General features: G+C 37.3%; 1 protein-coding gene across 7 annotated transcripts in view; it reads left to right on the top strand.

Moving 5' to 3' along the window:
• The window catches only part of DLGAP1 (DLG associated protein 1), a 435,141-nt gene that overhangs the window by 146,046 nt on the left and 262,189 nt on the right, over positions 1 to 26,906 (top strand). For all 7 annotated transcript variants that reach the window (XM_076329901.1, XM_076329904.1, XM_076329905.1 and 4 more), the window contains one exon: positions 20,618 to 20,728. The gene's annotated coding sequence lies outside the window, so the exon portion shown is untranslated. The remainder of the gene's footprint in view (positions 1 to 20,617; positions 20,729 to 26,906) is intronic.

Below are 26,906 nucleotides of genomic sequence, written 5' to 3'. Positions count from 1 at the left end.
ACAAATTATGTGAGTACGCTTCGGTCAGGTCATTTCTGTAGTTAGTAAAATCATATCTACCATAGTAGATCAAAGGGAAACATGTTTGTGCCATTACTGAAAATTCATGTTTTCTTAGGTAATGATTATGCGGTTATTATAGATTGTATTATTTTCTGTCAGCCAAACATGCGCTGGCACAATCATAGCCATTCAGCTTGCTGTGGTTTTGCTGAAGGGCTGATCTTTTGTCAGAACATTTTTATTTTCATTAGTAATATTTACTACTTTATTCTTGGAAATATTTGTCTCTAACTAAAAGGAAACCTCGTGAGCTAATTAGTTGATAGCAAGTTTATTTGCTGTCCATTTAAATAAAATATGCCTTATCAGTTCATAGTCTAGAGACACACATTTGAGAGATAAGTGCCTGTGTTTAAATTATAGAAGGCCTCCTAAGGGTGACTTAGGGTATGTAAACACTGACAAGTGTACTCCTCATTACCACAACATTAATGTCTGCCCTTTTCTTCCTTTATCAAACCCCAGCATGCTCTCAGAGGTGTGAATTTGCTAAGCACAATGATGGCTTGCAGTAATGTTTTCTTCCCTCTCCATCTGTACTATCTTATATTTGTTGCTATAAGCAACACTCGTTTGAATTGCTGTATCTATAAAGCTTTAAAATAGGACAGATTGGAGCATATAATCTTTGCAACGCACAATTTTTCTCCATTGTCTCCACAAAAAAAAGATGGCTTGTGGAAGGTATGCTCCCTCACCTGGATTTACAGTACTCCCTGTTCCCTCCAGAAGCCCAGAGTTTTTTTGCCCTTTCAAGGACAAATCTCTTTAAAACTGGCAAAAGGAGGAGACTGTGTGTCAAAACTGATTAAATGTGTCAGCTGTGATAATCTATTGCAGAGGTCTTTCTAGCTCTGTATCCTCAGTATCCGTGTTGGACTGTGGGAACCTTGGCTTTCTTTTCCTCATGCTAAGGAAGCTGCAGTCTTGTCAGAGTCCTTATAACTTCAAACTCAGGTGTTATCAAGGTAAGACCTCCTTCCATTTAAGTTCTAGGAAATTATTAATATTTCCCTGAAGTGCCAACACCGAATGTGAATGACCGTTTGGTTTTATTTACTAGAAAGTAGCAGCCATCTCTTGACTGGCGATGCAATTCAGGAGAAAAAATACATCTCAAAATAGTCAGAAAAAACAACTTTACTAATTTTATGATGTCCAGAGAATATGATTATCATTAAATATCTCCATAAGCTCTATTTATGAAATCATGATATATTTAGATCTGTACCCTTTCATGACTTGTTCCAGATATATTATTTCAACATGAACAGTACATGCAAATATGAATTTGTAATTTTAAGATTCATAATTACATCTTTAATTATAGTAAAAATAATTTTTGAAACATTAATGTATAATTAATTTTCTTTGAAAGGGACACTGGGCTTGAATACATGAAAAACAGGCATGAAAGAGCTTTCATTTACTTTGTCATTGAAAGATAATTTGAACTGAATTAAGCACATTGGTTTCAATCCAAAGTGCAAGAGAATCTAAGTGTTAAAAAATTGTTGAGAGACTGTGAATCATCCCCTTCATAAATGATAAATTACCCATTTTTATTTTGGTAGACTGTAAGTTTGTTCAGCCTTTACAAAATGTTACACCTGTTCAATACAATGAAAAAATAGCATAGTATTTCAAAGGAGCTTTTCGAAAGACTGTGAGGGGCAATGAAGTTAGTTATTTTTATTTCAGAGATTCTGTGTCTAAAAGAAGACCTTAGATGAGAGATCATGTTATCTGTAATTGCTTCTTGTTTTATCTTACAAGTAGCTAATCCTTTTTCTGATATAGCAGCTTTTCTTTTTCATACAGAAGAGTGTGTAGTTAGGATGATGCTTATTAAAATGAATTCAAATATGCTTATGAAGCTTGGCTGCTCACCAGCCTTTTTCTCTCAAAAAGGCCTGTTTTAAAAACAAACAAACAAGAAAGTCAACAATGAAGAAATAATAAAGAGAAAGGAGTTCAAGCTAAACTGCATTTCGTGGAGTAGGACTAGGGAGTGGCTACAGGTGCAATCGAGTTGGCAAGTCTACCAGAAAGGGACTCACAAGCAGATGAGGGGAAGCTGCAGGTGGAAAAGCTCTTCAGCCACATTGCTACTGCTGGAACAGTATGTCTGATTGTGCTCTTACCTGGGGATTCATCTGTTAAATAGTGAGGATAGAAAGACTTTAAGGTAAACTCTTTATCTTAACATTCCTCTAATGCATTTGTTTGCTGGAGGTGGGGGGGAAGAGAGATCTGGTTTTCATTGGTCTGAGCTTGCAGGAAGAACTGCGAACATCTGAGTGAGCAGTTCTTACTCCAGGCAGCTTCCTGGAGTAAGCAAGGCCGCCTTGGAAATACAGTTTCTGGTACATGAATGATGTAGGCTTAACAAGTTTTCTTCCCCAATGCCTTCCCTAGACCGTATCTACTGGTGGTTTGGTTTCTAAGGAAATTAAGATTTGGTCATCTTCTTACGTTGTTGATCAGTAGAATGTATAGGTGTACAGAGAAGGATCCTTGTGGGATGATGTGGGGTGTATGTGGTATGTCCCAAAGAATGCACAACTAGGAAGAAAATACTCCCATTCCTTCCCCTGCTGCTCACATCTGACTCTATTAAAAAACACGCTTTAGTCCATGGGCTAAAGCAAAGCATTTTCTATTATCCTGTTGGGTTCTTCTGGGCAGGCTATTGTCTGTTATCGTTAGGAATTTTGAAGTGCTTAGCATTTCTCAGGGCTCCTTCCACTAAAACTGATCCAACTGGTCCAACGTCGGTATAGTTACTTCTCCAACTGCAAATGTACATTCACCTGCTTAAGTACTAACATAAATAAATTTTATCAACATGGAGCTCAGAGCATAGCATGTCTTGCTGTATCTTGTGTTACCATGACCAAACTGCTTCTTGTATCCAACCTAGCTCAAAAATACCTAGGTCGTGCTGCAGTCTATAGCACTGATTGCAGTCTAGACAAAACCGGTAGTAAGTTTCTCACAAGTTTTAGAAGTTTCGCACTTAAGCAGTTCTGAAAATACTAGCTTATCCTAAACTGAGGATATTTTCTGTTGATAAACGAAACTATAAGCAAGGCTTTTATCTCCTAAGCTAAAGTGTGTTTTCTTTGATTGCTTGATTGAATTGCTGATATCATGTTCCATACTTACTTCTTTTCCTTCCACCCTGTCTTCCAAAGCCCTGTTTTAAGCCAGTTCTCTTTCTATTGCCCTTTCATCCCACATCATCACTACTCTTTCAGACTCTAAAAAGAGGTCAGTAACATAGCACAAAACTTTCTGTCTCAGGGACTAAGTTATATATCATTCTCTGCACCAATATTGACATGTTGGACTGTGTATAAACTGGCAAAGCAAACAATGGGGAGAATATTCTATGAAATGGATTCAGGTTGGGGTTTTTTTGTGTGTGACAAGGAAGTATTTGTATATGAGAGCAAATGGCATGCATGGGCAGTTGCAGTACTCAGAACAGCTCACAACCTTGCTTTGGGCAATACTGTTCCACATGTGTATGCACTTTATGACTCTCTGACTATATATTCCTCTAGAAATTGTAAAACCTGTTCATCCAGCCTTTGTCAGACAACAATGTGGGAGAGTTGCTCTGTCAATAAGTAAATGTTTTTAAAAGGCAAAACAGAGTTACTTTTCAATTGGAAAGATAGAGTGAGGGAGATGGCACTTGGAAATGTGGCACTTGAACTATTGATTGTAGTGTTCCTGAAGGTGAGTGACGGTCAGCATAAAGCGCTTAAAATATCTGATACTGGGCTGTAAAACAGGACAAAGTAAAAAGGCACTCATGATTTTCCACAGCAATGTTTCCCTTTTCTCCCAGAATAAGTACAGCTAAGAATGAGATGGTAGTTAGGCGTTAATATTTGTTCAGAATTTAGGTCATCTGAATGACTCTGTTTCTGCAAACCTTTTGCAGACAGGTGGGGTACGGTAACAACAGTGAGAAGATTAAGAAAGATTCCACCCCTTTTCCTAGGGAAAGAAGAAGAACTTGCATTTGTTCCTAGAGAGGTAACATATAATGAGGCATATCATCTGGTAGGGTTTTTTTAAACTACCAAGAAAGTGTGGAGGGGAGATTATAAGATACCGTCTTTTTTAGGCATTCAAATAGAGCAGCTTTCTAACAGTGATCTCGGTTGAAGTCAAGTGGAACGTAAACATTTCATCTCTTTTTGGTACCTCTGAACATCTTATCCTACTAGTCTTGCATCTGCCTTTCTAGATTTTTGAAAGTCTGGCATCTAGGCTTTGTGCTGAGATGATGAAGACTCGGTAAAAACAAACCTCTTCCCTTAAACCATGATCTATTCTGCGAGTAAAGTTAACATTATGAAGTTCCACACCACCTTCTCAGTGGCAAAGAGAGTTTCTTCTAGTCCGTGCTCTGTTCAGGCTGGCCATTTATTACATTCCATGGAGCTTTAAAAGTCAAAGGGGGATACTCTTTCTTAGAACTACCTAAGTACTCTTCTGTGTATACAGAAAAAATATTTTGCAAAATAGACTCTTAAGTATAGATTTGGTCTGATGATACAATTTTGCTTGACCTTTTTGAGTGAAATTTATTTTAATCAGAAACACACATATACCGTTATCTATGTGAAAACCTATCTAACCCACCAAGGACAATCCTTTGGTCATGCAAAACAAAATTAAACCGAAATACCTGACAAATATTCCTACCAATCTGATTCAGCCCTGACTGAATCCCATTTCTTATCCATCCCTTCATCTTGCAGTCAAAGTGAGCTCTGTTAAGGGAGCTCAGCTGCATCTGGTATTAAAGCATTTCCTGCTTCAGTAGCATTCTCCCCTGCTTTAGCTGGCTTTCTTTTCTCATATGCCTATACTGTGAATTGGGGTTTTGTTTCATTAATGCCTTGCTATCAAAACAGACTCCTAATACTCTTATGGTGCTGCTGTTTAATGCAGAGCTCACTGCAGTATGTGGGAAGTCCAATCAATAATCAAAGACCTGTTGTTTTAGGCATTGTATAAAAAAAGACAGTCCCAGCCTGGAGAATTGTTAAAGAAATGCAATCATTAAAAGAATCCTTAAAGGACTGCGATCCATTCCCCCATCCCCAAACCCAGTGCATATCTGCCTCACGTGACAAAAATGAATGTGTATCTTATGGACACATAGACACACCAGCCGGTTTTGTACAGCTCTCTGGGTAGTTAAAGGAAGGTAAAATGCATCAGTAATTGTTTGGTGACCAGTAAGATTAGAATTTCTGACCTCCTCGTGTGTGGCTGTCTGGTACTTATGGAAAGTGAGTCATTGTCAAATTAAGCTGTGTAAATTATTTGTTAATTGTGAAAACACAAGCAACTTGGGAAAGGGAAAAGTAGGAAAATTATTAATCATCCTTCACTGCAGAAATTTGTTCCCTCTGCTAATGATGGGATGCAAACTTCACTTGAGTCTGAAGAGCTTGCTAACCTGAGACTAAAGAAACTGAGAGAAACAAGACTGTCCTATTGCAGTAGACTCTGCCACAGCACTACCACGGTCTACATAGCCTTGCACAGGCAAAACTGGAATGTAGTTTTTCCAAATATCTAGACTTTAAGTTCAGAGGCATTGTGAATTCATGTACACTCATGTAACTAATTTAAAATACTAAAAGGACAGTTAAAATGGAGTGAAAAGGAATCCTTTATAGAATTGAAATAGCTGTGATTTGGAGAAATACGCGTTGTGCAGATGCTCTGTAGGATATAGAGGACGTGAAAGCCCTGCAATTCACATCAAACTTCAGAGAATCAGTGTTTAACTTGGTGGTGAAAAAAAGACAAACTGCTGATATTTTTGTGCTTCAGAAAAATTTAAGCAAATGCTATTTTGCATAATAGATGCGCTTTTTTTTAACCAAAAAAGGATGTATATTGGTATTTGAGTTGGGATATTTATAATTTCTTCTGTATCTCATAACATGATTTACTTTGTCTGAAAACTGTTTTAACCTTGTCGATATGCTTGTATGCAATAATTAAACAGAGCAGAGTTCCAAGAGAAGGCTGGACAAGCACACAACAGACATTATTCTTATACCTTCCTTTTTGCATCAGAGAGAGACCTGGCCCACAAAAGCATAGAATATCTCTGCCAAGCTTGTTGCAAAAAGGGTACGCTTGCTTGCCATGCTGGTGAGCAACTTGTGACATAAGCAACAGCCCTATGAACACCATCATCCTTGTTATTGTATATCATTCCCACAGCTTTTGATTACAGCCTTAATAGCTTCCACTTCAGTATTGCAGATGAAATTGCCAATTACGGCACTTCAGTTCCTCTCTCTGTATGGAATGACACATTAATGAATTGGTTTGAAAACAGATATGATACCAGTTCAATATTTTACATGCAAAATCCTTTACCCACCAGGATTTCTGTGTTGTAATATGTATGACCTCAAGATACTGAGTGGATTTCAATAGTTTTCTGACCATCCCAAGTTGAAACTTGTCAACTGTATCTTTTTTGCCTTCAAAATGGAAGAAAGTATTGGGGAAAAATGTAACTATAGAAGAGGAGATTTTAATTTTGATACTGAGCAAAGAAGAGGTAGGAAAGATAATGACTCGCACAGATGGGGTAGATTGGCTGTAGTTCAGTAGTTCAATCTCATGCATTACCTTAGCTGGACCTTCGGGAACTGAAGTAGATCAGCCCTCCTACTGCAAGGCACATGGTAACAGTTCTATGACTTGGATCTTCTTTGACTTTCCTGACTTTGACCTCTGTTGCAGATGTGGTACTAGGGTATAATGACTGCTGGTTAAATCTACTGGAGAAATCGCTACAGAACATCTTTCCTGAGAATTATTCTTGATAATAAATTATTCCCAAATAAAAAGAAAATTGTGTTATTGGGGCGTAACTGTGAATAGTGGGGTTCTATGGAAGAGAAGGTTGATTATTGTTGCAGTCAGGTTTGGTAAATCACCTGGTACTGTATCATTTTTTTGTTGGCTTGGCCAACTGTAACGTATCATGCTTATTGATACTGGAATTCAGGAAAGGTACTGCACAATAGTAACTGAGTAATGTGTAGGAAGACTCCTGCTTGAGTTCAATAAGCAGGATATTGGTAAATATGGTATCTGTGTTTCTTGTGCTGATGTGTTTGTTTTGAATATTTTGGCAGGGGTTGTAATCAGCAGAACAGTAGATACAGGTTACAGCTGGACTTTTAAACACTGGTTTAGAGGTTAGACTAGATTGTTCACCGTGTACTCAGGAGCTTCAACTGAAAAAACTGCCGTTACAGAAAGCCAGAAAACAGTCAGCCAAGTAATAAGTCTAATTTTTATTAGTCTAATAATGAAAAAAATTCAGCTGAAAGCAAATCATGCTGAAGTCGTTTGGTGAAATTCTATTTTACCAAGTTTTATGCAATTATAATAGCTATTTCTTTATAAAAGCAATCTACAATGAATGCAGATTATACGCAGTGATGTCATGAGACTACGTCTTATACAAGGAGTGCGTTAAAGATCCTTAGCTGTGACTCATTCTGGTTGCAAATGCAAAATCAGGCTCACAACTTTAGTGCTACAGGTTACTCAGAAAAATGCTGGGAAACTATTTAAAAAAACAAAATCATACTTGTTTCTTGGACAGAAAGCTTTGTAGTTGCATGCAAAATCAAGGCTTTTTTTCCTTAAAGTTGGTTTGTTTTCCTGCTAGCATTATTTTAAAAGAACAAGTATTGTGTCTTCTTTTTGGGAAACCTTATCCATTTATAGTGCTGCCATACATTTTTAAGTACCGAGTGAAGTAGTTCAATCGCTTTGGGCCAGAAATCTAATTCACAAGCTATTAATATAATTCATTCAGCATTCAATGTAGTGATTTGAATTTTCACAACAAGCTTTTGTTTCTTCAAGTCTTTACTCTTGACTCATCATTTTGTTTTTAACTTTCTGGTAAGAGGAACTTCCGTGGAGAAGTCTGTCAGTTTAAATGAAGGTTCCTCCAATCGGAAGATTTCTTTGCTAATCACAGGCTAGGTGTTACGGATGGGCAGTCTTACCACTCGAGCCATGTCTGTAATGTGCCATATTGTGAGAAGTTTTGAGTGCCGGCATATTTAAGTGAAAGCTATCATTTGGATAGTGATGGATTCTGCATGACAGTCAGCTGCTAAATACCTAGACAGTCATGGTTTGTCAAGGAAGTAGAGAACACAAAATGTATTTACCGAAAGCAAGCAAATACGCGCATTTGATGTTTGTATTACAAGTGGCTGCTAGAACAGGAAGATATTCACGTGCTGGAGCACTTAAGCATTGTATTATTCTGGTATTTTGTATTCACTAACCTGGAATGGAAGCATCTCTCATCCAATGACGACTTCTGTAATCTAGCAGACAGAAACCAATGTTACAAATCAACAGTTCAGACCGCGAAAGAACAAAGTGAACGTATTCAAACATTCAGGCAACATTAAATGCTTCTGGCACAGTCTCCATATATTGTGTATTTTCCCAGTGCATTTATTAATCACTTCCTCAAAGGCTTATGTTAAAAAAATCTCTGAATTATCCATCTCTGAATATGTCATTGTATAAATATTATTACATTTTAAATAGCAGGATTTTAGAGAAATGTGGTTAATGAAAGGAGAACCTGAAAAGTCAGTAGCAAGAAAGTTCCAAATAGGAGAAAAAATTTCTAGTGGGTTAGGGAGTATGTTTGCGTGGGTTGGGAAAATTAAAATGGAAAAGACCCTGTACTCATTCAAAAAATTTGTTGAAAGGAATTTTCTCATATCAAGACTTGATTTCTCTGTCACAGTAACTGGTTAACTATTTAAAAACTGGAAAAAGGCAAGAGCCATTTGAAGAAACAACTGGTATTCTTCATAAGTATTTTGAGGATGGTTTTCGTTCCTAGGGTTGTCATTTGCCATTAGTGCAAAATTTACCAAGTGAACTGTCAGAACCAGGATGGATATACTTAGGATACTGTCAGTTCTATTATAAAGTCTTCATTAGGCCTGTGGGTCATGCACCATGTAACATCCAGCATGTCATTACAAGCTTAAACAATAAAATTATTTTCTGCAGCATATCATGAAGGTTCATCTGTTGGGAGTGTTTTCTGAATTCTGTGGGGCTTTTATGAGATTTGCTAGCCTGGAGACACTAAAAATCAGCTATTCCTGTGGAAACTTGGTAGAAAAAGATGCCCCAACTCATTTTGTTCTTTGTATAGGGGCACATAAATGCACAAGGTGCATAGTTGAGCAATTTGTATGTCACTTTGCACATAAAGTGATCAGTTCATGCCCCACATGGTCAAGTTTTAGTACATGTAGGTGGTTGTGTTCAGCTAACAAAACACAAGATCTGTTAACTGTGGACTTTCTCTAGATGGTAGCAAAAAAAAAAAATTAAAAAAAAATTTTTTTTTTCTTTCACTAAGACGTACACATACACAATTGCAATCTATTTACAAAACTTGCAATAACTGCAAAAAGGTGCCAACTTGAATAAAATAGAGCTTTAAAGCGTGAAGAAACTGAAGATGTGCATTTTGCTGTGTAGTATTATCTTGTGGAAGGATTGTGAAATACAAACAAAAAAAAGCCCCAAAGCTTTTAGAAGTAATGTTCAGCTGCATTTCCTTAAAGGCTGGAATGAGCTATATTTAAAATATTCAAAGCACATTTTCTTTATGCTCAAAATATGATCATGTAGGGTCTGCTAAGCCTCACGCACTCCGTTTTCTTCAGCGGGGCTTAGATACACCAGATGAAGAATGGCTCCTGGAGTCATAACTTCAGCTTTCGTGAAAGAAAATGGTTTCTTGCCTCATCATTTCAGCAGAAACCTGTAATCTGAGCATAGTGCAGGTTGTGATGTGTCCCAGGTCTGGAGGCGGTGTCTGGGAGAGAAGAGAGGAACAGCCATGACCACGAATGAATTGCCTGTCCCCGATTAGCAGCCTGAGGCTAGAGCGGGCCTCTGTTCCTCCAGCATGGCTTGACAGAGGCCAAATTTACTTGGAGACTTGCGTGTTCTTGGCTTACTAAATATGACTTGATTGTCATCATCACGCGGGGAGTATGTAGCTTTTGTCAGTGAAAAAGTGCAAGTACCAAAAATGCAAGCGATGGTGAGCAGGGCATTTGGACTCTGGGTGCCACACGTGGCACCGTCTGTGTCTGTTCAGAAACCACCGCAGCACGAGAGGATGGGATCAGTGCACTGAAGCAGTTGGTGCTGAGGATCTGGCACTTCCACTGAGAGGTTTCAGCTTATTAACTAATTTTTCCTACATTCCATGACAAGTAAGTTAAAACTCTGATCTACTTCTCACTTTAAGATTCTCCAGGGAAAGAGAGTGCTCATAATGCCTTCCAGAATAATAAAACACCGATTGCTGGGTACTTGCCCCTTATTATGGTAAACAATATAAAATATAGAGTACCTAACAAGGTTCATCCTTCTTTGCCTTAGCACTAGATCTTAATGAGAATTTCATAAATAATAAATAATGAAAAAAATGCTAATTTCCCAAACTAATAAAAGGAAGACTCAATAGGATATGATCACAAAAATGAAATATAAAAAGGGTTAATAATGTGTCAGAGCAAATTAATTGAAAATTGCAAATGAACTCTGATGGACTTTTTGTGCATTATTAGACAAACTTAACAATGGTATCGCAAAATGTTTTTGGTTTCTTTATCTCTTAAGATATGCATCCATCAGATTTTTCAGCATTCTCTATATTTAAAGCAACATAAAAAAACCTTATATGTTGTGCTACTAAATCATCTCTGCAGGCTGTTTTACATATACTGGCAGGCTGAAGAAAATAAACCAATCACAAAATAAAGAACAGAAATCCACCTCTTCATAAAGTTGTATTAAAACTTTCTTCAGTATTATATGGAGAACTTTTGATACCATAGAAATAATAGTATTTAAGACTGTGAATATTCTTACTTGTGATGATCAATATGTTTATTTGATTTTTCATCTTTTGTTCCATTAGTTTGTTTTACCTTTGAATATCTAGCTGTACATTTAAACTCTCATTATTCACTGTATAACTTTACTATTGAAAGTCGTGGCAGAAGTATTTTGGAAGTGTTTTATTTTCGCTTGCGGAATACTTCAGCCTTTTCTTTCTTTGGAAGTTCACTGTCAAGCGTTTGACTTTTGGCATAAATGAAGTTTCTTCCCATCCTTTGCGGGTGTTTTCTTAGAACTCAGATTAACTTTATTCTTAGAGCAGCAGATATATCTCTCTCTTCTGCACGTTTCATACCCCTAGACCCTTTCTCCTGCTTTTTTACCATCACTAGGTACTCTGTTCCATTTGCTTCATCCATTCATGCGTGATTTTGGACTTGGAAAAAGTGAAATGCTGTCTCCCCTTGATCACTCAGCTCTTAAGTCATTCTGACAGCAGAAACTGCTGTTCCGGTTAGAGCAGGTTCATTAGGTCATCAGAAAGTGCTAGCAGGGGCACCTTTCCGCCTCCAACTTTACTGCACTAAATGCTGCGGCATCAAATGATCCAATTCATGAATTGGTCTAAGACAGCATCCACCAGAGCTTATAATAACGCATAGACGTATTCTGTCACAGTGGATGTTGAAATTATTACGTCTCATTTGCAAGTCAATGAAACTGTCATTTTTCCTTGCAGTTCTGCTTCTTTTCCACCATATGTTCTCCTTAATATAAGCAGTTGAGCAGTGCTTTTAGTATCATTCATTCACCTCATCTCTTGCTTCTGTCACTTGCCATGAAGCAGGCTTTCTGCAGCTCCAGCCTACTGTTTGCTGCCTGTGACTGCTTTCCAGTGCTGTTTTTCCTGATGAAGGAAGTTCATCAGCAATGTAGGCTTGTTTCTTCACCATTATGCAGTTCATATTTTTTGTTACATGTGTACAATTTGCAGCTGTATTTGAATGTTACATAAATAATATGATTAATTAGCAGTTATTACTGCTTTACGTTTCCTAAGTACTGCACAAACTAGCTAATCAAGCAGTTAATAAACTAATTAAGCAAAAACAACACGCAGTTACAGGAGTTGTATTCTCTCTTTGTCCTTGTACAATCCTCTTGCATACTGGCACACTGTGAAGTCTGTAATCAAAAATATGTATAAAAAAGTTCGCCTGATTAGGTGATTTCTTCAATTTTCTCACAGTAAAATATAATTGAAAACCAGTGCTTGTGTAGTTAGATATAATAAACCTGATTACACTGCGTGGGATTTTTTAAAAGCTTTTTATTTCAACCTATGTTCCCTTTCACATCAACAGCAATATTGGCAGCCAGTGTGAGCAGAGATAGGCCAGCAGCAAACTCCTGTGACTAAGGTACCACATTCATGACTCTAATATTGTCTTGATGTGTCTTGCTTATTAGCACAAAATAAAGAGGAGAATCTTCGTTGGGGTCAACCTGGCAGTATCGACTGTTATTTTGTTAAAAAAAAAAAAAAGTAACTAATCTATAGCTAATTAAGATAAACCTGCTATACTGTAATTTTTCATTTGCTTGTATGTGCACCAGGAACTTACATATGACCACTTGCCAGTATTCATGCCAGTGACATACGAGGTTAATTTGTAGACTTATGAATCAGCTTTATTAGCAAGGTAGTTTGAACTTGACTAGGTCTTTTGTTCTCAACTTGCCGAGGTGGAAAAATACATGGCTTACCCTGATTTTAAAAAAAAAAAAAAAGAGGGCATTTTCTCTGCTAACAAAAGGAATGTTTAATTGTGCAGGACTTAACACACAATCTCTACTGTACCTTCACTAAGCCAGTTCAGTTTGGTGGGAATTCATGCAGGAGTAAACTTTCTTCATTTTGCCACCCAGTGTAGCATGATGGAAAGATAATGAATTTTCTGTTGACAGCTTTTTTTCCCGCATCCAGTGTAGTATCCAGAGCCCTGTTTGGCAGATTCGAAGGCTTGAGTTTAAGTACAGCCAATGGATGATGACTGAACAAAAAAAATTTGCACGCTGTATGGGAAAAACATTACCTAGCCAGATGTTTTAACCATGAAAATTTGCAGGGATAGCCTCTGTCATATATCCACAGTGATTTTTTGCTTTGGCTCCAAAGCAAGTGTGGAATGACATGGACCAGATGAAAGAAAAGAAATAGGACGTTTTTTCACCAGGAAATGGTAAAGAGAAATAAATGTGCTCTTAAATATTTTGAAAGATGGTCTGTTGCATTGACTGATTTGTGTTATGAGAAATGTAACCTTTATGAAAATTGTGACTAGATTATCAAAGTATCTCCCTGTTTGCAGATCCCTAACTGTGCTGCACAAGTAGATTTCTTTATTACACGGCGTATTTTCAACCAACTGTGTAATTGAGAATTTCTCCCTGCAACAGCTGGATGCAGTTTTTTAACATGTTCAGTATCAAAAACTGCTCAAATGCCTCATGATTGCTATTTAGGCTGAAAACAGATTTTTGGCATTTCAAAGCAAAGGGAATTTCAATGGTTGCAGGAGTCGGACTTCATACAATACAAACATGAGCTGGACATGTTTAAAATTCACATGCAGGTTCTGGAAGATGTACTTTGAAGCTGTCTACTTTTCACTGCATACTGTAAAAAACAATACACCTTGTTTTTTGTTTCCTGTTTTTTACTGCCCGTCATATTATTTTGAGGAAGAGAGGGATGAAAACTTACAGTGGTTTAAAAACACAGTAATTCTTGCGGTGCTACTGACATATTTGCTTCTGTACGTGTTCCCAGAAGTGAGGATGAACTGATGCAATGTAAAGGCTTTGTGAGGAATACGGAGACCAGTATAATTCGGGAAGGAGCATTATGCATTTGTGGAATTGTCATTTGAGGTACACTGGTTTTAAAAAATTGGCAGAGTTGTGTAGAAGTGCTTCTATGATGCACAGATATTTTAGGCAGAAATTGCATAAGATATACAACAGTATGTGAAAGAAAAAAATTGTAGTTGGTTTTTATAACATTTCACTTGACTCTGCAGGTACGATGTAGAGACTTCCACCACGTATATGATGTGAATAAATGTCTCTCTCTCTATATACATATCAAATGGTAAGGGGAGATGGACTGACCAGTCTCTATACAGTGTTTCACACTGAAATTATTTTATATAAAATAATCGTGAGCTAAAATTCTTCTTTCTTGTTTCCTTCCTTAGGAGCAAGGGACAGGCTGACTGACCTTGGCTGTTAATGTGCTCTGCAAATTCCATGAGGCTGTTTTATGTCTCTTCTTCTGTTGCTCATGCCATTAACGCCGTTGAAACTGGGTTGATATCGCACGCGTGCCAGATGCCTAGTTGCTAGGTCTAGACACCTCTCATACTTCATTGGCCTTGTTGCACGGCAGCTGCAATGCTGTTTGGGCTAGCTGCTTGGCTCTTCTTCTGCAGTCGAGGTGAGAGTTTCGCCTCGCTGGAAGTACTTGTGTCTACCAGACACGAGCGAGGCAGGGCGAGGAGTTACCAGCAGGGGTAATGCAGCAGCTGGTAGGAGTGAGCATGACCGAGGCCTGTGGCCTTTCTGTCCTTGCTCTCTCACTTGTTGCGCTCAGATTTTTTGCTTTCTCTCATCCCTTTAGGACAGTTGTTAGTTTTGTGTTTTGTAACTATTCCTGTTTAAAATCCGTAGACTTCTCAGGGTGGTGGTGGATACAGAAGATTGTGGGTTTATGATTTCTTTAAAATTTGCCTCTGTTTTAGTTTTCTGGCTGCTTTTGAGCCAAGTCCTTCATGCATGTACCATGAAAAATCTCACAGTGGGTCAGTCTTGGGTGAGGAGCTGTGGAAGCGTCTCCTTATTGCAAAACAGGTTTGGAAATATTAAGGCTTTATATAACTGATTCTTTCACTTACAATGAAGAGCAAATTAAAACCATTTACCTCCAACTAGAAAAGATTGCAGCACTTCCCACTGGTGCTGATGCAGGAACATTTCATAGAGAATATTTTATTCCTTCTGTGGCTTGATGTTGAGGGAAAGCCTGTGCTTGGGATTTTTCCTTTATGTCATGTGCAGATTCAGTTTCAAAAGCAATTAATATTTATGAGGTTGGGCTGAGAATAATACAACTGCTGAGAGTCAGTGAAATGTCTGCCATTCACATGCTGCTATATAGTGGTAGAAATACACATTTAAGTTTGAATTAATTAAATTGTGTTTAATCCTTTCTCTGTGAGCTTGTAAACCGATACCAGCGCATATCAGCACTAGTGTACATTGTTGGCAAGTGACATGTGCTGTCAGCATAATTTTAAACACATTTCATTTCTTGCATAGTATTTATCTGAAGTTATCACTGATCCAGAATTTTAAACTTTTTCTCATTGGTGTGCTAGCTACTGAAATCTGAAAGTTTTCTCAAGGTATGAATTGTTTCCGCTTTGGATGCAGAAACAAGGGAATGCCAGTAGTGATTGTCTAGTGACTTCCTAAAGTAGCATAATTAAAAATCACACTTTGCAGAGTCCTTTAATTGGCATTGATTTTAATCCTTTATCATTAAATAGCTTCAAGTTGGCTTCTTTTCAGTTTAGAGTAAAGTATAGTCAAAAGACTGTGTCTGTAGAAGTGGTGGCAAATACAATCAGGCTAAAAGTGCTTGTCTTCTCTGCCCGCCTTTCCCAGCAGGATGATGGAAGATACGAGCAGCTTATTATTGGTAACTTGGTACTCCAGTTGTCTTGGGGAAAATAAGCGGTTTGCTCTGACTATGGACAAAATCTTAATGTGTTATTATTACTGTAGATCAGGAGCTGAGCTGTAGACATTGAAGTATTGCATTAATATTTGCTGTGCTTGGGTTAGCTGAATTGGCAGCATATTTAAGTAGAGACTTGGGCTTTCTTATTATTTACTTAATTATATTTGTAATTTACTGTGGCTCAGTACTCAGCATGATTTTTAATTGTCTGAGGGAGACTGTTAATTTTACAAATGAGGTGGAATAAGTGTGTGTAATATTGCAATCTTGGCATTACAGGAAGAAGGTTGAGTTTTGTGCTCATTGCTAAGCTTTATGGTATTCCCATTACTACTACACTAGTGTAGTTCTAATTAAATTTTTAGAAGTTCATTTTCCACTAATTACTAGGCAGTCCTTATTTCTGTAATTATTACTATTTTGCTATAATTTGGGTAGCAAATATATGAGGTTCCTGCCTAGTGCTTAAAAAGTAAAAAATTGTTGATGCTAGTGGCTAAATATGCACTAAATAATGTTCTGAAAGAGGCCCCTTCTGAACATCTGAGGTTATCTGCTGTTTGCCACCCTAGGTGCCCTCATTGAAAGGGTGCACTATATATAAAGCCCCTCTAAGTACATATTTGTAATGGAACAGATTTGAGATGTTAAAGTAGGTCAGTATCCTGATATTGCTTACAGAAAAGTGGATAGTCGTGCACTTCCACTATGAATTACTTAATAAAAATATGAGAAGTGGGGAAAAAAAAAGGGGAAAGAAAAAAATCAGGTAAAAATTTGATCCATCTCCTTTACAGTATATCTTTGTTAATTAAAAATGGCGCATTACAGCAGAACCCCAGGAAAGTAAAGATGCATCATGTAGAAGAGAAATCAAGTGGCTTACTATGTAATAAAACTCTTGAAGACCTACCCTTCATTTTTACACTGAAATTTAGTTTAATGATAATGATCACACTGTGAATTGGTGTTCTGCACAGGAGTGGTACAGACGTGATTAGAGTCTATTCCTTAGAATTACAGAATCACAGAATAATTTACGTAGAAAGGAATTATAGGCGGTCATCTAGTTGAAGCCCCCGCTCAAGCAGAGCTAATGTCAAAATTACATCAAGTTGCTGAGTGTCTTGTTCAACTGAGTGTTCAATATCTCCCAGGATGGAGATGCCACAGCCTCCCTGGGCACCTGTTCCAAGTTGTTCTTTGTTCCTGTTCTTTGCACACTTTTTCCAGGTGTCTTTCTGACCAAATCTAGCTAGAACCACATAGTGGCGGTTAAGTTACTACTTGCGACCTAAAAGCTGGTTTTAGAGACTCTGCTTTTTGTAAATGATCTACCATACAATACCTGGGTAACTTGAGTCACTGTTGTGTGCTAACACTGAACCAGAAACTGGAGGGTTTAAGATAAGTCTGATTCCTGCTATGGTGGTAAGGGCAGGCTGTGAAGCAGTTTCATGTCAGTCTGTTGAGTGAAAAGTCAATTCATAATGTCCTCTTATTTCATGAAAAAGCAACAGTCTGAAACTAATCAAAAGGGATCAGATAGCCTACAGTTTGTACTTCTGTACTTCAGTTAAACGTCATTCAAAGTGTTGTAAACATATCAGTCTAAAAAAGCAACATTTGAATCCCGTCCACCTTCAGTTCAATTGCCCTCTTCTTCCTGTATGCCAGATGGGAATGTCAATGTGCACAACTTGTCGGTTGTACCATAAAAAGATCATAAAAATGGCTGCAATGTCAAGGTCAAAAGTCATTTTGTCCCACGTCCTGTTTCATGCATCAGAGACCACAAGAAAGAATATAAGAATGTGGCAAATACATGCTCTTAGCCTCCAGCCGTCTTGAACTTCGGGTCTTTCTGAGATGGATGTTTCTGAACATTTATAGTTAGCTAAATTCAGGGGATTTAATTTTCCCACACCTGTCCAGACTTCTCTTGAAGGCCTGATTTGATGTCCATGACCTCCTGTGGCAGCGAGTTCCACAGCGCAACTGCACCTTGCAGAAAGAGCCACCTCCCTTTGTTCATTTCTTCCGCTTTCTTCCTTTTTATGGATGTGATTCTTAACCAGCTTCATTTGATGCCCTGTAGTTCTTGTATTGGGCAGAATGAGGCAGTGAAAAAAATAACTTTACTAACCCTCTCCATGCCAGTCATGTTTTCATAATCTTCCATGATTCAATTCTCTCTTTCATAGATGAAAGAGTCTTACCCTATTCATTTGTCCCTCATGCAGAAGTCATTCTGCACCTTCCATCATCATCTTGCTCTTCTGTGAACCTTTTCTGGTTGTATCTCTCTCATTAAATAAAAAATAGGGAAAGTGGGCAGAGAAGGCTAGCATCCATGGACGTACACAAATAAGAAGGACCAAAAGCAAAAGAGATGAAGAATTAAACAAACTTTAAAACTGTTAAAACAATATTGATTTAGTTTGGGCTGTTGACGTGGGTAGTACCATGTGTAGTACAGAGCTTGAAGCACACTAATCCGTGACCATCTCTGAAGACTGTATCATATATACTTATATGTTTGCAGAAAGTTCCTCTCAAATTTTGTCTTCTCTTTTACATTTTAGGCAGTGGTTTACAGTATGCTTAACACTTGTATGATGCAGGTGATACCTTTACATTGCCTGGCCTCAGTGTCTCTGTCATCACTAAACGTATCTGACAAGTTAGAATTTCTCTTATCCAAGCGAATGCTGTCAGCTAAGAGAAACCCATTTGAGCCCAGCTTCAGTAAGGTTCTCAAGCACACGTCTTCAAACGTGGGAGTTTCAGTGGGTTCAGAGAAGTCCTTATAACTGAAGGCTGTGCATAAAGACCTGCCCGATTTGATCCTTTAGAGATTTATCTTTGAAAGCTCCCTAAGGGGCTCTTATATGGAAAAATCAATCTAGTTTACTTGTCACAATTAAATATACTCGGCCAATTTTATACTCTCAGGGAAAAATCTAAAATGGTTATGATGTAGTCAATATTGTAGCCAAATTAAAGCCTCTCTCAAAAGAGATCTTGTCAACCGGAAATCTGTGCATTTCTGAAATGATTTAAAAGTAAGTTCTGGTTCTGTACCTCTCTCTTGATCCCTCCGTCAGTCTGATGGTTTTACCATCACATTTTCCTGCTTTTTTTCTCCCCCTTCTGACACAAAAACCTGCACAACCAAGAAAGAAAACTTATTTAAAGACCAACTGTACAGAAAGAACTGGGAAGTTAGTTTTAGACTTACGAAGAAATACACTAAAGATGGTTACATACTTCAGGCCCTCAAAGCCAGCTATACACAAAGTGCTGTCATTGGAGTACTAGTGGAATGTGTTTCTATTCTGACATTAATTTCAGAGACTCTGAACCAGTGTCAGAATTTAGCTCATCTTGGAAATGGGTCTCATAGTAAAAGGCAGGCTGTAGCCTTCATCAGTTTGACTGCTTTTGAGGTTAAGGTATTCCCAGAAATAAACTTACCTTGTGTATAGAGGCTGTTTCTGTCCTCTTAGCAGTTATTTGGAAGAACTTCAATCCAAAGCTTGATGCTTTACTAAGATGTGCATCCCATTTCCAAAGGAGTTCATTTAAGAAAGTTTTCTAGCCTATGGGAAGTGGGACATCAGACACTCTGATCGGGTGGGTTTCTTCTGGTTTTATAAACATGAGTTTGTAATATTTGCAAGTTATTTTTGCTCTGAAAATTTTTACTTGCTTTTTCTGACAACTAGTGCCCAGTAGTTAACTGTGGTCTGTGTAAAGGTGTTTCTTTTGAATGAGCATCAAGAGAGTAAAATAACTTAGGAGTTTTCAACATGTCGAACAAGTTGTACTGATCATACTTCAGTATAGTCCGAGGCTAGTATCAAAGCACACTTGCCATACTTTTTTTTCCTCTCTTTTAGTATGCTTTTCAGTAAAAGTTTGACTGGCGCTGTTAACTGCATTTACAAGAAAAAATGTTTGTGCTTTTTCTGGCTTGTACTTACGAATTATTCACATTAAAAAAAAGCAGAATAAAATAGGCTAGAACTTTAAGTGATGAGAAACAAAACTTGAAATAGTGAGATGACTCACAGAGCTCAAATATAGAGCACAGAGGAAAGCCATTTATTTCTGTTAGTCTCAGTAAGTAGTACTGGAGAACTAAGGAGGGAAAAACATATATATCATTTTCCTTACCAGAGAAAGAAAATGGCTTGGAAATAAGTATTTTCAGTTTATATAATTTAAAAAATTCATATATTTAAAGGTGCAGTGATTTGCCATTGCAATTTTGTCCACCACCCATTGGATGCTGGTGGGGAAGCACCGTGTATACAGCTGGGTTTTCACACCATTCTCCTCTGCTTTTCCAGACAGAGGCAGCAGGAGTCCATGGTGCTTATGTAGTGTGACAAAAGGTTGTAGAAGGATGAGACTGGGGGAGAGGTGTGCTTGCAGAGAATCAGTAGATTTACTGAGGCAATCACATGTAACTAGTCTTTGTATCTTTCTGCAAAAGAACCAACAAACTCTTCATGTGTTGTGCAGGGAGAGTAAAACATGAGATGGCACCACAAATGCAGCATTATACAATCTAAAAGTCTTTTTTTGTGCTTTTTTCTTGCAAGGAGGAGAGCATGGTACCATGTGAAAATTTTGCCATGGACCATTGATATAAAGCCTCTCAACATTGCTGTGATTTTTAATGAATACATAGCTGCTTGCCATGTTAATAATTTTATCTTGTTTCAGGCTCGTAGTTTTAACTGCTACACTTTGATTGTCTTTCAGAACAGTCAAGCATCAAATATTGGAACTGACATCTGAATTAAAGAGTGTGCAAAAAATCTCTTCTGTCTTTAACTATTGAAGCAAACTAAAATGGAAAATTGACTAAAGGAGGTGAGTCCTTTCTTCTTACTCTCTGATCGTTCTCCTTGATCTGTCTCTGCATCACTTTTACTCATTTTTCTGCAGATTTGCTTGTAAAAGGCAGGAAGCCAAATGATTGCAAATTCTGAACTGCTTTAATGGACACAAAGGTAGCCTGATAGCTTGCTATTTTGGCTTAGAAAATGATATATATGATAACCCAACTTTGTACTTATCTAGGTCTGCAGGCTGCAGACAGTGTTAATATCAGGTGTCTTTGAACGTTGTGGTGAACGATTTTCATGAGTCTGACATGAACATAAAAATGTAGCATATAATCTTAAACGTTGAGTAGAGCCCCATAGGGCTAGATGTGCCATAGCTATGGAGCGAGTTTAGAGAGTATGAGAGGAAAGGATTGATTTGGCTTGGAGGAGTATAACGAAAGAGAGAGATCAGAGCCAAAAACGAAGTACAGAAGACAGCATGGGGGAGTGGTTGCAGCATCTTGGAAGCAACATTGAAATGCCCTAGAGAAGCTCTGGTAGGGAAAGAACTTCCTTTTCCACAGTTTCCACAGCTATTTGTTTTGTTTTAGTTTGGTTTTGGGTTTTTTTGTGGGGGTTTTTTGCAGCACTAAGAGCTGCAAAAAAACAGGATCTTAACTGACCTGGTAGACATACTGAAGATAAGCGGACCTCTAGCACCTCTAGCAACTCCAGCCTCTTGAACATGAATTGAATAGTAGTGAAATGTCTACATATAGTGAACTATAGGTATTTCACAAAGCTAGTCATATAGAGACAAATTAAAATCAGCAGTTCCATATCCTGTTTCTTTATTCCCACGACAGACTTAAACATACATGCACTAGAAACAGCGAGAATATTTTTAATTTATATTTCTTTTTAAAATGGTGGTCATGCTGCTTATGATTTGATATGATTTTAAAAGTAACTCTTAGAACTATTCTATATTCAACTGTTTACAGTTCAGTAACAAGCAATTTAATATATTTAAATTAATATATTAATTATATAATTGGTTATGGGTCTATCAGGATTAGTTAGGTATGATACTGTACTTCAACTTTTAAATTTCCCTGAGTAGAGCGTAAGTTTAAGATATTGAATGAAATGTTTTACATCTCTGGAATACTCTTTGTATCGCTCCAGAGTGATCTTTACTCATTGCTTTCCCTTTGCTTAAAAAATTTCAATGGATACCTCACTTAAAAAAATTAATTTCTAACAATTAGAGTATTATCTAATTATCCAGCAGTAACAATTGCTTTGTATTTTAGTAAACTTACTATAAGAGGAGAAAATACTGATGCTGCTGCAACATTTCAGTAACCATAAAACTGTATCCATGATGATTTATTATATATGTGATTCTGTATGTTACATATATAGCATATATATGTACTTACATGTTACAAGTATATATTTCTAAGGTATGTATACGTTAGAAAAAATGGTGCATTTTCTTTGCAAAATAGGACTGGGAACTAGCGTGTATTTTCTGACTATGTAAACTAATTAGGTCAGTTCAGCTACCTTTGCCTCAGTTTGGCCTTTTGTAAAAGTCTAAAACTTCATTGAAATGGTGATACAATGTTTGCAATGATGTGATTTTCCCAAGTAAAAGTTGGATTTTTAGCTTAGGAATTTGTTTTTCGTAATAATACATTTACTTATCACTTACATATATTTATATCCATTACTATGCATTTTCATACACAAAAAAAATCTGTCCCCTCAGTTTCCTGCGGTTGGTTAAAATTGCTATCTCCAGCATTCCTAGTGTTCAGTTTCTTACAGCTGTGCTCAACTTTGGCTGTTAGACGCACCTGGATTTGGGCATGTGTCTTTTCAAAGGGTCAAGGAAGTTAAGAATGATGCGGTAACAACATTATTAAGGCTGTGCAGTCACCTCTGCAAAAATTAGGAAATGCCAAAATACATGTTGTCAGTTCACACGCATCATGACAGATGCTTTCCAACAACAATTTCATGCACCATTTTTTCCCTATGGTTTTACTTGACGTTCACGTGAGTATTGGTGGTTTCCTTTTTTAATGATTAAGAAGTAAACTTGTGATTTAGTTATAGTATTAAATTTGATCCTTCTTATGACGTTTTATAGAGTCCACATATTCAGTCGATCCACCCAGTTTTGGATAGGGTATTTAAGATTTTGGATAGGGTATTGGTAGATATATCTACAGACACACACATTCTTCCTAAGAAAGCAACCCTCTGCTTACTCACAAGAAGCAAAGGCACCACCACTTGGAGGGCGGAACAGAGACTTTTTTCACTGCGTGTTGGGAGAAGAGGTGTCACAGGGAATTCTTTCAATATAGAGGATTGTATTGGAGAATGCAGAGGGGAGTGATTTTTATTGTAAACACACTGTTTTGTTGGAGAATTCATTGATTGCTCATAAAAATGGAAAGCTGAAATACTGGGGGATACAGCAACATGAATGTGACCAAAACATTGTTAGAACTACACAAAAAAATACCATTCATTTTAGAATAATCTGAATGGACAAAACGACAGAAACTAAGTACTCCCGTGAGGATATAGATGCTTATCAGAAGAAACACCAGTTTTTGTGAGGCTTCCTATCAGTTTATTGCCCTTCTGTAAAGGGGATTTTTTGCTTGGGGCAAAAGGGTGTGAGGTAGGGGTGTAGGAAATCTCTTAACAAAGGAATGCAAAAGAAAACATAATGTCACTGAAGAAGGTATATTGACTAGTGACACACTTAACGAGAAAGAACAGGGTGTGGTCCATTTATTTTCATAAGGATGTCATCGATGTAAGTTACTCTGTTGTGAATTTTGTTCAAGGGAGATGCAGATGGAACTTAAGTATGCCATTAATTCAAGACATGTTTATCAGCAGGGAGAAGATGACTAGGCTTTGAAAAAGTCAGATGAGGAGAATCTATATGAAGTGTATTAGGGACATAGAAGAAATTGAACTTTAATGAGACCAAACAAAAGGAATATAATTAATCCTCTACAGGGAGAATGCATGAAAGAAATGTAAATCTTAAGGCCTTCCTGTCTTATTGGGAGATAGGATAGCGGATGCTTTGTATGATCTAATTATGCAGCAGTCTTAGGCTCTTCAAAATATTGTTCCTTAGGGAAAAATGACACAAGACATAGAGAACAAATTACCAGTTAAAAGATACGATGATCTTTGATGCAGTACAAGAGGAAGTGTAAGGTATTTTACTAATAATGCTGGTGTGAAGGTAACAGCTGTAATGAGAAAAATTAGAAGTATTGCCTCAGGTAAGTACACTGAGAAGGCACAAAAGCTTAGATGAGGCAAAGGTAGTGTGATCAAATATAAAGGAAAATCAGCTTTCAGGTGCTAATTGAAAATTGATCATGACTTGCTTGGGCTTTTTTTAAAGAAAAATTTAGACAACACTTTTTATTATAGCTTGAATGGTAATTCCCTGATCAGCTATACAAAGCCTATGAATCAGAGAAAAGAAACTTAAATGACAGTGAGACAGACAGGTGAATTATCTTGTCTATTAGGAAAATTCAAATGAAAATACGTTTTACATATTCCACTCCCTTCTTTACTTATGGGAAAACCAAACAACAAAATAAAAGATAGAGATAACTCTTTTAAGCAACAGTATGTAGGCAACAAGAGAGACGTGATGAGATGTAAAGAGCCAAATGCATTTTTGCATCCAGTAGCAAGTTAGAAATCCAGGGAATATCCATAATCTTTTGGGATGAGGTGGATACTGAAACCATTCCTGAATGCTCCTTAGATTTGAGTGCCATAGTGACAATAACGTTATAACTCTGAACAATCATGATCCATGCAGGCATAAGGGAAAATGGAGTTATAGTACATGGATGGAGAAAATATCAAAAATTGCAGATAGGGAGGTGCTGAGATCTAGAGTAAAATATGGTATCAAAAATTTTGTTTCTACTGATAAATAAGGAAACAATCATATAGAGGCTTATCTTTGAGTAATCAAACATTGTAATGAATTTGCTTTCACTAGTTAAATATGTAACTGGGTAAAAAGAGAACAAAATAAAGAGGAAGGTTGAAATTGGATATAGCTAAGGCTGTCATTTTTTCTGAATCAGCCTGAACAAAATTTCACTTCATCACATCTAGCAGAAATAGATAACAATTCTTCACAGCTATAATCATTTTTGTATCAAAATTTATGTCAGAAATGCACCTTTGATCTCGTGCCTTTTGACAGTTGGTGTCATCCAGATATTTATTGACTGAATTCTAGAAGAAGGTGTGGTCCTTCTTCCTCTGCCATCTAGATTGATTTTTTGGGGTGGGTTTTTTTTTGTTGTTTGGGTTTTTTTTGTGGAAGGTGGGAAATTGGTAGAGGAAATTGTGCTAGAGTGCCAGAAGGCTCTGTTTTCTACAGCTGACCTTAACTTCTGTAAAAATAAAGACAGAAATTTTGTAACCTTCAGATCAGTTATTTTATTACACTGTCTTTAAAGCATGACTATATTACACCTGCAGGATTTAATCGGAGAGTAGTAAAGAAACGTGCCTATTTATGCTTTTACATAAACTATGTCAAGGTACCAAACCAAAATCTTTTATTTAATTTATAAATCATTATTGTTTATTTTAAATAATTTTTTATTTTTTATTTCATTTTATTTAAATAAGAAAGTAAACAGTTTGGTAAACTCAGAGGAACAGGCTCAGGAAAAGAGAGAGAAAGCGTTGCCTGCTTCCCAGCCCACCTCCCATTGCCTTGATAAGTATGAGGTTATAGAAGATAGGTAAGGAAGTGAGGCTAAATATTTAAGCATCTAGTCCTTTGTTATTTATTACACCTTTTCTTCCTATTTTGTATTATTCCTATGGAATGCTAAATGGCCCTTTAATTTTAAAATACCTTTCCTTGTGACTTTCTTTTCTTACAGTGAAAACTGCAGCCAAATTAGACCTGCTTGTGAGTGCATGACCGTTGAGTGGCAGCCTGAGGCCAAGGGACATAGTATTAGGGATAGACAACACTATTTTAAGGTCTCAAGCCTCAGAAGAGGTCATCTCTAGCTCAGGAAATACCAGAGTTGTTCAACCTTTTTATGCTTTTCTGTACTCTTCCTTAGGCATCTGCTTCCACCGTTGTTTATGACAGTGGCTCGATGGGCCTTTGACTTCACGCCAGCATGGCTATTTTTGTAAGTGCACACTATTGGAAGTAGATGCCTGTAAGAAGCTTGCATGGTGGGTCAAAAGTAATAACACCATTAACTCTGAGAAAAAGAACATTTCTTGTATTCCCATCATTCTCTTCCAGTAAAAAATTTCAAACTGAGCATGGTGGGAAATCCTCTTTACTCCCATGGTATAAAATCACATCCCTGAAATAATTCATTTATCTTAGAAACAAAATGATCAGTGGAACTAGCACTGGTTTTAGGCTACTGATGCAGGGAGAGATGTCTTTCTTAGGTTTGCATTGCACATCGTAAGCAGATGTAGGCACAATGATAAATATCTCACGACCTCCTGATGCCTTCACGGAATCAGGGGCTCCACGTGTATCCTCACAGTGGGAAGAGTATAGGAAGCACAGTCTGTCCTTATATGGTCTGTCTTTATGTTTTTATATGATTATAACAGCTAAAGCAATAACTTCAGAAAAAAATCTGATTCAGATAATCTTAGTTCAGTGTTGCAGGCATGGAACCTGCACTGTGCAACATGAAAAGATAAATTTGTCCTTACTGAATAATGAAAGTCTGCCCAAGGTACATTGATAACCTCTTCCAACTCATTGGGTAATGCAAAATGATACTCTTCTGAAAGCCTTATTTTAGATGAAACTCTCTCTGCCATATGGTTATTATTTTCATATGTTTCTGCAATCTGTTTTATTTCTATTGTATAGTTTCTACTCATCTTTTGTTTTGTTGCCCTTTCCTGCCAGCTCTTTTAGCTTCTTTTTACATGCTGCAGGCACAGTTTAAAAAACTGGCTAATGATTTGGGGAAGGGGCAGGATAGCAGTGGGTCACAGTAGATACACAGCAAAGAATTCTGGTATTCAGGACTTGAATGCTCAAGAGAGACCACAGTCATGGTTGGATGCAGTGACTATGTTCTCAAGACCAAAGGAAAAAAACAAGGAAAACAGTTTAACAAAGTATAATTCATCAAGAACAA

The sequence above is a fragment of the Aptenodytes patagonicus genome, chromosome 2, assembly GCF_965638725.1.
Source record: "Aptenodytes patagonicus chromosome 2, bAptPat1.pri.cur, whole genome shotgun sequence".
Classification (NCBI taxonomy): Eukaryota; Metazoa; Chordata; class Aves; order Sphenisciformes; family Spheniscidae; genus Aptenodytes; species Aptenodytes patagonicus.
The sequence above is the reverse complement of the archived record's forward strand: the minus strand, read 5'-3'. Positions and strand labels throughout refer to the sequence as shown.